The sequence below is a fragment of the Pinus tabuliformis genome, chromosome J (assembly GCF_031772625.1).
Source record: "Pinus tabuliformis cultivar Carrire ecotype Pingquan chromosome J, CPIR1, whole genome shotgun sequence".
In the NCBI taxonomy this organism is placed as follows: Eukaryota; Viridiplantae; Streptophyta; class Pinopsida; order Pinales; family Pinaceae; genus Pinus; species Pinus tabuliformis.
The window spans coordinates 1,255,782,664-1,255,792,512 of NC_142295.1; positions in this window are offsets into that span (position 1 = coordinate 1,255,782,664).

The following is a 9,849-nucleotide window of genomic DNA, read 5'->3' on the forward strand; positions in this document are numbered from 1 at the left end:
TTGGCCAGTCAGGATGGAAGTGGACCTAAAAGCCAGCCCAAAGAATCACCCCTTTAGGTTTGAATATTTTTGAATCAGAGATCCTAATCTCATCAAAAAAATCAAGGGATGGTGGAAGCAAAGTGAACAGAGGGGTAGGAACTGTATCCAGAAGTTCCAACTAAAATTCAAGGAAACAAAAAATAAATAAAGAAATGGAACAAAGAGTAATTTGGCCACATAATGTAGGACTAGCAGCAACTCAACAAAAAAAATCAAAGAAGTGCAACAAAAAATAATCTAGGAAGGGCGATCAAAAGAGGCTACAGCAGAAGAGGGAAGGATAATAAGCCAACTGGGGGAAAGGTGAAAGCAGGAGGAGACCTTATGGAGACAGAAATCGAGAGTTAACTGGTTAAGAGAAGGAGAGTGAAACACCAGGTTCTTCCATAAGGCCATGATCCGGCATAAGCAAAACAACAGAATAATTTCACTCAAAAACAACAAGGGAAATCATAGCACAAAACATGAAGAGATGGAAGGAATCCTAGTAAAACACTTCAGGGATCTCCTAACAGAACCCCAAGAGGACAGAAAGGAAGCAATGCAAAAAATCTCCCAACACATTCCCCAGATGGTCACCCAAGAACAGAACCTAGCCTTGATGTGAGCGGAAACAATGGAGGAAGTGGAAGAAATAGTCAAGGGAATGAAAAAGAATAAGGCCCGAGGCCTGGATGGATTCACAGCTGAATTCTTCCAAGCCACGTGGTCGTTCATGGGAGCAGACATCCTAGAGGTCGTGGAGGAATCAAGATGAAACCAAAAGGTATGTCCAGGTCTAAACTCCACTTTCCTTACTCTCATACCCAAAACTTCCAAAGCAGAGGATCCTCAAGGATTCAGACCTATTTCCCTGTGAAACGTCATCTATAAAATAATAGCCACTCTGATAGCTAAAATATTAAAACCACTCCTCCCAAACATTATATCCCCAGAACAAACGCGCTTTGTAGAAGGCAGACAAATCTTAGACGGACTGGTCACTTCCCAAGAGGTGGTTCACTCCCTTAAGGTTAAGAAAGCCAGAGGAATGATGGTAAAGCTGGATCTCTCCAAGGCCTATGATAGATTAATTTGGGAATACCTAAGGACCATTCTCAAGGCATATGGCTTTAGTCCCAGGTAGATAGAATGGATAAGTGTGATGATATCCACCCCTATCCTTTCTATTCTTCTAAATGGAATACCCACCAGTGCCTTTAACTCCACTCGAGGGCTGAGACAAGGGGACCCCTTGTCTCCTTTTCTATTTATTATTGTAGCAGAAGGTTTGGGGAGATACATCAAGAAGGAAGCCTAGGCGTCAAGAATCAAGGGCCTCAGGGTATGGGGGAACGACCTAGCACTCACCCACCAACAATTTGTGGATGAAATTATGCTCTTCTTCCAAGCCTCTCTTAGAGAAGCATGAAGAATGAAAGCAATTTTGGATATCTTCATACAGGCATATGGAACCCAGATCAATAAGGAAAAATCATGTACCTACTTTTTCAATACCCCATGGAATGTAAAATCTTACTTGTCCAGTATCATGGCATTTATTACAGGTAACCTCTCCACGAAGTACCTGGGGATGCCACTAGTGGAAAACCCCATCAAAATGGCAGGGTGGAAACAAACTATCCAAAATATCCAAGGAAGATTGGGAAATTGGGCCTTTAGATCCCTAAACCTTGCAGGTAGGACAATTTTAGTAAACGAAGTGTTACAGTCAATTCCAATCTACCAGTTGTCTGGCATGGCAGCCCCAAGGGAGCATGCACCAAAATGGTAGACATATTCAAAAATTCTTATGGGGAGGGGCACAATAGAAGAAAAAATGGGCTCTGATGTCATGGCAGGGATTGACAAGGAAAAAGGCGGAGGGAGGACTCGGCCTAAGAGACCCCTATACCCTAAACCAAATCATGGGGGAAAAACTCTGGTGGCATTGGATAGGAGGAGGAGGAGATCTATGGAAACAAATCTGGACAAGAAAGTATAACATGCCAGAAAGAACGGAGGAAATCCTTCAGTATAAAGACCCCCCAAAGGGCTCAGCTATATGGAATCTAGCACGACAAAACAGAGAGATCATTGCACAACATGCCTTCTAGGAAATTCGAAATGGAAGGACAGTGAAATTATGGGAGGAGGCATGGCAACAAAGAGGAAAAATGATAGATAGGTAGGATCTTCGAGACATTCAGAGATACACCATCGATAGGAATATGCACTTGGTAGAACATTTATGGAAGGAAAGGAAAGGGAATCGAAACTGGAGAAATTGGAAAAGGATAGAAGACTGGGGTCAGGGTATAGCGACAAAGCAAGGGGAATAGTATGATAAATAAATGAGTACATGTAAAATAACCATCAGAATGGGACCAGACATTCTGATATGGGAGCACTCATCAAAAGGAACATTCACTATCAAAGAAGCATACGAGCTAAAATAAGATCAAGAACAAGATGGACAAGCACTGCTTTGGAAATTTTTTTGGAAAGGAGGATGGTGGCCAAAGGTAGCCCATTTTCTATGGCTTGTAAGTAAAGGTAGAATTCTGACTTGGAATCAGTTACAGAAAAAAGGTATGCAAGGCCCGTCCTTCTGCTGGATGTGCCGACAAAACAAAGAAGACATGGAACACATGATGAACTCCTGCCCATTCGTGACTCAACAATGGGGAAAAATACAAGGTGTATTTGGAAGACTGGATAGAAATCACCAAAGCATAAAAGAAACAATCCTAATATGGGGTAACAACAACTTCTCAAGCCCTGTCCTGAACCGGGCATGGGGACTAGACCTAGGGTTCAACCTCTAGACGGTATGGAAAGAAGGAAATTGCAGAATTTTCAAAAACAAAATTTCAACACAAGAGTAGGTATGGGAAGGACTATTAAATAATACAATAGAAACGATCCTTGCAAACAATGGAGCCATGAAGACTAGCAAGTTCCTCCCCATGAAGCAAGAATATTACAATGCCTCAATTTATCAAAATAAATGGTCGCCCCGAATGCGTGGAAAGCGAGGAAGAACAATATTGAGTCCCCAAAGTAGTTCACCCTCCCAGGAGAAGGACTCGTCAAACTAAAATTCGACAAGGCCTCAAAGGGGAACCCTAGAATAGTAGGATTAGGTGGCATATTCAGAGATAACCAAGAGGACACACGGCTGATATATGTAGAACCATGTGGAATCACAAGTAACAATGAAGCCGAATTTGCAGCAGTTGGGCATGGCCTGAGAATAGTTGTAAGACTAGGATACAAACAAGTGGAAGTGGAAGGAGACTCTAGCTTGGTCATCAATACCTTAAGGAAACTTAACAGTGGAATGCCTTGGGACAAATTGAAAAAAAGTTGGAGGACAGCTCGTGTCATCCAGGAGATAGGAGAACTCACACAGAAGTTCGACTACTTAGTAATTAAACATGTAAGAAGGGAGGGGAACAAAGTAGCAAATTTCTTGGCTAACTAGGACTACAATCAGCAACATGGATCAATGGAAAGATTATGGCATATACAACCCAGGGATGAATGACTAAAACCACTGGAAGAAATCTTACAGCAATATATCCAACATTCACAGGAAAAAACGAATACTAACAACAATACCCCCGATCGGGGTGAGTGCTCGAGAATGTAAGATAGATATAGCTGTTAGGGAGACATTTTCATCGAAGCTTCGATCCTCCTGGGGATGGGCTCAGACCATTGGCCGGTCAATATGGAAGTGGACCTGAAAGCCAGCCCAAAGAATCGCCCCTTTAGGTTTGAAGATTTTTGAATCAGAGATCCTAATCTCATCAAAAAAATCGAGGGATGGTGGAAGCAAAGTGAACAGAGGGGTAGGAACTGTATGCAGACGTTCCAACTAAAACTCAAGGAAACAAAAAAAAATAAAGAAATGGAACAAAGAGGAATTTGGCCACATAATGCAGGACCAGCAGCAACTCAACAAAAAAATGAAAGAAGTGCAACAAAAAATAATCTAGGAAGGGCGATCAAAAGAGGCTGCAGCAGAAGAGGGAAGGATAATAAGCCAACTGGGGGAAAGCCAAAAGCAAGAGGAGACCTCATGGAGACAGAAGTAGAGAGTTAATTAGTTAAGAGAAGGAGAGCGAAACACCAGGTTCTTCCATAAGGCCATGATCCAGCATAAGCAAAAAAACAAAATATTTTTGCTCAAAAACAACAAGGGAAATCGTAGCACAAAACATGAAGAGATGGAAGGAATCCTAGTAAAACACTTTAGGGATCTCCTAACAGAACTCCAAGAGGACAGAAAGGAAGCAATGCAAAAAATCGCCCAACACATTCCCCAGATGGTCACCCAAGAACAAAATCTAGCCTTGATGTGAGCGGAAATAATGGAGGAAGTGGAAGAAATAGTCAAGGGAATGAAAAAGAATAAGGCCCTAGGCCCGGATGGATTCACAGCTGAATTCTTCCAAGCCATGTGGTCGTTCATGGGAGTAGACATCCTAGAGGTTATGGAGGAATCAAGACGAAACCAAAAGGTATGTCCTGGTCTAAACTCCACTTTCATTACTCTCATCCCAAAAACTTCCAAAGTAGAGGATCCTCAGGGATTCAGACCCATTGCCCTGTGCAACATCATCTATAAAATAATAGCCATTCTGATAGCCAAAATATTAAAACCACTCCTCCCAAACATTATATCCCCAAAACAAATGGGCTTTGTAGAAGGCAGACAAATCTTAGATGGACTGGTCACTTCCCAAGAGGTGGTGCACTCCCTTAAGGTTAAGAAAGCTGCAGGAATGATGGTAAAGCTGGATCTCTCCAAGGCCTATGATAGATTAAGTTGGGAATACCTAAGGACCATTCTCAGGGCATATGGCTTTAGTCACAGGTGGATAGAATGGATAAGTGCGATGATATCCACCCCTATCTTTTCTATCCTTCTAAATGGAACACCCACCAGTACCTTTAACTCCACTCGAGGGTTGAGACAAGGGGACCCCCTGTCTCCTTTCCTATTTATTATTGCAGCAGAAGGTTTGGGGAGATACATTAAGAAGGAATCCCATGTGTCAAGAATAAAGGGCCTCGGGGTATGGGGGAACGACCTAGCACTCACCCACCAACAATTTGTGGACGACATTATGCTCTTCTTCCAAGCCTCTCTTAGAGAAGCATGAAGAATGAAAGAAATTTTGGATATCTTCATGCAGGCATCTGGCACCCAGATCAACAAGGAAAAATCATGTACCTACTTTTTCAACACCCCAGGGAATGTAAAATCTTACTTGTCCAGGATCATGGGATTTAGTACAGGTAACCTCCCCACGAAGTACCTAGGGATGCCACTGGTGGAAAACCCCCTCAAAATGGCAGGATGGAAACAAACTATCCAAAAGATCCAAGGAAGATTGGGAAATTGGGCCTTTAGATCCCTAAACCTTGCAGGTAGGACAATTTTAGTAAAAGAAGTGTTACAGTCAATTCCAATCTACCAACTATCTGGCATGGCAGCCCCCAAGGGACCATTCACCAAAATGGTAGACATATTCCAAAAAATCTTATGGGGAGGGGCACAATAGAAGAAAAAATGGGCTCTGATGTCATGGCAGGGATTGACAAGGAAAAAAGCGGAGGGAGGACTCGACCTACGAGACCCCTATACCCTAAACCAAATCATGGGGACAAAACTCTTGTGGCGATGGATGGGAGGAGGAAGAGATTATGGAAATAAATCTGGACAAGAAAGTATAACATGCCAGACAGAACAGAGGAAATCCTTCAGTATAAAGACCCCCCAAAGGGCTCAGCTATATGGAACCTAGCACGACAAAACAAAGAGATCATTGCACAACATGCCTTCTGGGAAATTTGAAATGGAAGGACAACGAAATTCTGGGAGGAGGCATGGCAACAAAGAGGAAAATTGATAGATAGGTAGGATCTTCGAGACATCCAGAGATACACCATCAATAGGAATATGCACTTGGTAGAACAATTCTGGAAGGAAGGGCAAGGGAATGGAAACTGGAGAAACTGGAAAAGGATAGAAGACTGGGGTTAGGGTATAGCGCCAGAGCAAGGGGAAGAGTATGATAAAGAAATGAGTACAAGGAAAATAACTATCAGAATGGGACCAGACATCCTGAGATGGGGGCACTCAACAAAAGGAACATTCACTATCAAAGAAGCATACGAGCTAAAAGAAGATCAAGAACAAGATGGACAAGCACTGCTTTGGAAAAAAAATTGGAAAGGAGGATGGTGGCCGAAGGTAGCCCATTTTCTATGGCTTGTGAGCAAAGGGAGAATACTGACTTGGGATCAGTTACAGAAAAAAGGTATGCAAGGCCCGTCCTTCTGCTGGATGTGCCGACAAAACAAAGAAGACATGGAACACATGATGAACTCCTGCCCGTTCGCAACTCAACAATGGGAAAAAATACAAGGTGTATTTGGAAGACTGGATAGAAATCACCAAAGCATAAAAGAAACAATCCTAATATGGGGTAATAACAACTTCTCAAGCCCTGTCCTGAACCGGGCATGGGGACTAGCCCTGGGGTTCAACCTATGGACGATATGGAAAGAACGAAATCGCAGAATTTTCAAAAACAAAATTTCAACACAAGAGCAGGTATGGGAAAGACTAGTAAATAATATCAGAGAAACGATCCTTGCAGAACAATGGAGCCCTGAAGACTGGCAAGTTCCTCCCCATGAAGCAAGAATATTATGATGCCTCAATTTATCAAAAGAAATGGTTGCCCCGAATGCATGGAAAGAGAGGAAGAACAATATTGAGTCCCCAAAGCAGTTCACCCTCCCAGGAGAAGGATTCATCAAGCTAAATTTCGACAGGGCCTCAAAGGGGAACCCTAGAATAGCAGGATTAGGTGGCATATTCAGAGATAACCAAGCGGACACACGGCTGATATATGCAGAACCATGTGGAATCGCAAGCAACAATGAAGCCGAATTTGCAGCAGCTGGTCATGGCCTGAGAATAGTTGTAAGACTAGGATACAAACAAGTGGAAGTGGAAGGAGATTCCAGCTTGGTCATCAATACCTTGAGGAAACTTAACAGTGGAATGCCATGGGACAAATTGAGCAAAAGTTGGAGGACAGCCCGCCTCATCCAGGAGATAGGAGAACTCACTCAGAAGTTCGACTACCTAGTAATTAAACATGTAAGAAGGGAGGGGAACAAAGCAGTAGATTTCTTGCCTAACTAGGACTGCAATCAGCAACATGGATCAATGGAAAGATTATGGCCTATACAGCCCAGGGATGAATGACTAAAACCACTAGAAGAAATCTTACAACAATATATCCAACATGCACAGGAAAAAACGAATACTAACAACAATACCCCCGATCGGGGTGAGTGCCCGAGAATGTAAGACAGATATAGCCGTCAGGGTAACTAAATGTTGGGTACAGCCCACCGCAACCCAGACGCTCATGGCGATGGGTACGGTGGCCTCTCGTATGATAATGCACAAAGGGGCATGGAGAAGTGGCAGCCAATGCCAGGGTAGTGACGAAGGTGGGAAGGACAGGACAGGAGGATGGATGGGACAGAGAGGGAAGGATGGGGATTATGAAGGTATGAAGTGTGACGGGGAGAGCATAGCTGCGGAGGAGAGACGAAGATACGACGAGGATTATCAACCCAGAGACCTACAATGACACCTTCGAAGCGACACCGGGTATGTTATCTGGCTCTACTCGTCTTTTGCAATGTTGTCTGTGAGTTTCTATGGAGGGGGAATGAGGGATATGACTAGAGAGGGGTGTCGGGAAATAGGTGGGAGAGACCTAGGCATGCTGGGAGGGAAGGGGACTCACGCTGAACATGTAAGTGGCAAAGAGAGAGTCCATCAGGGACAGGACCATGAGGAATCACCCACAATTAAGTTGGCCTGCTCGATAACGAGTGAGGAATGAGAGTAGGTAAATAAACAGATGCGAGGGAGGGTAATTGGGAGTGGCAGAGAGGAGCGGATGGTTGTAGTGGCTATCTGGTTCGAGGGGAGGGCAATCAGTGCCGAAAGCTTCACTCGAACTAGACACCAGGACACTACCCCCGGGCACAGAGCAAAGAGAGGAAAACACCAAAAAGGCGGAGAGGCTATTGCTTGGCAGGGGAGAGGCACTCGTAATCCTGACAGAGGAGAGGCATTGCAGCCATGGGCAAAGGGTCACTGAGGCAGAGATGAGTGTGGTAGGAAAGGCGAGGAGAGGGGAAGTAACAACATTGTGGAAAGTCCATAACTTAATGTCTGTCCTCTAATTCGAAATGTATGTGAACAGGTTCAAACAACAGGAGATATGGCAAGACCAGCCCGTGGAAGAGGACGAGGTAGAAGGGGAAGGGAGCTGACCTGGGCATCTCGGAGCCCAGACGTGGAAGGAAGCCAGTAGAAAGGCTTATCAATGAAGTGGCCACAACGAAAAGGTTAGGGACGGATGCAGGTATCAGGAAGATCTTAGAATATTGGGAGGCACAGATAAAAGAGGAGGTGGATTTAGAAGAGGAAATGGAGGCCTGGCATGAGGTAATCCCGGACCCAGGGAACACAAGGGGGAGACTCACACAATTCAAGCAGACTCTATACTTGTATTGGCTCATGAAGAGCCTCATGGTGAAGGCAATGGAGCAGTTATCAATGGGGATGGCACTGACCCTCCAGGACATGCCAAACTACAAGAAAGACCTGCAGGCCATCCAGTTCCAGTTGTGCAAGCAGGACATTCACCTAGATTGTATTCAAAGGCATATCCCTTGTATTATTGAGCTGGCAGAAGCACCAGGAGACTCAGCTGAAGACCCGACCCCGGTTGACTCAGCCTCAGAGGATCAAAAGCAATAGTCAGGTTCCTGAATGTTTTTTTGGTTTTTAGCAGATAACATTTAGTTTTATTAATGTATGCTTATGATAGACAGAAATTCAGATTCTTATCATGATATAGATGTATATATAGCTTGGGTAGATCGCCTTAAACTATATTACTTTTGGATGGCATATAACGAGGATAGGTGGCCAACAGACTTGGTTTCCCATTGGACAAGTTGAGGCCACCTATCTCATTTATGTGGTGTAAACTTGTCTTTTATAAATAGAAAATAGAAGGTTCTACAAAGCTTTACAAAAAAATCATATAATAATTATATAAACTTAATAGTATTATAATATTATAAATAAATTTGAAATAAATTTAATTAGTAATATATCGATAAAATTTTATATTAATTTTTATCTTATTATTTAATATTATAAATAATATCATTATAAATGTAATTATAGTTAATTATATATAAATAAATTTATTTATATTAATATTTGATATATAATATTTTAAATTTTACATACATATTTATTAGTTTTTATTAATTATGTAAATATTATTGATGTAATAGTTATAAATTGTGTTTTTTTTTATCAATTAATTATTTTAATAATTTTATTAGAAAATTTTGAAAATTTGTGTGAAGATTTTGTTTTTTTCAAAAATACTTTATTATTAGATATTATAGGATAATAGTAGTGAGACTACTGTAAATGGATTCCAAACACCAAATAATTATATTAAATAATTTTGATTTTTTTATTAATTTAGTAATTATTTTTAATAAAAATATAAACTTTTTAATGGTTTGAAAATGTAAAAATGAATTAATTACTTTACAAAAAAAATTCAAAAGTACCCGAAATCGGAGAAAGGAGGTGAACAAAGACACCGAAACCATACCACTCCGATAAACTCGGATAAAAACATTTATAAAAAAAAATGCCACGCACATCCCGACACCCTCGAAAGGTCGCAC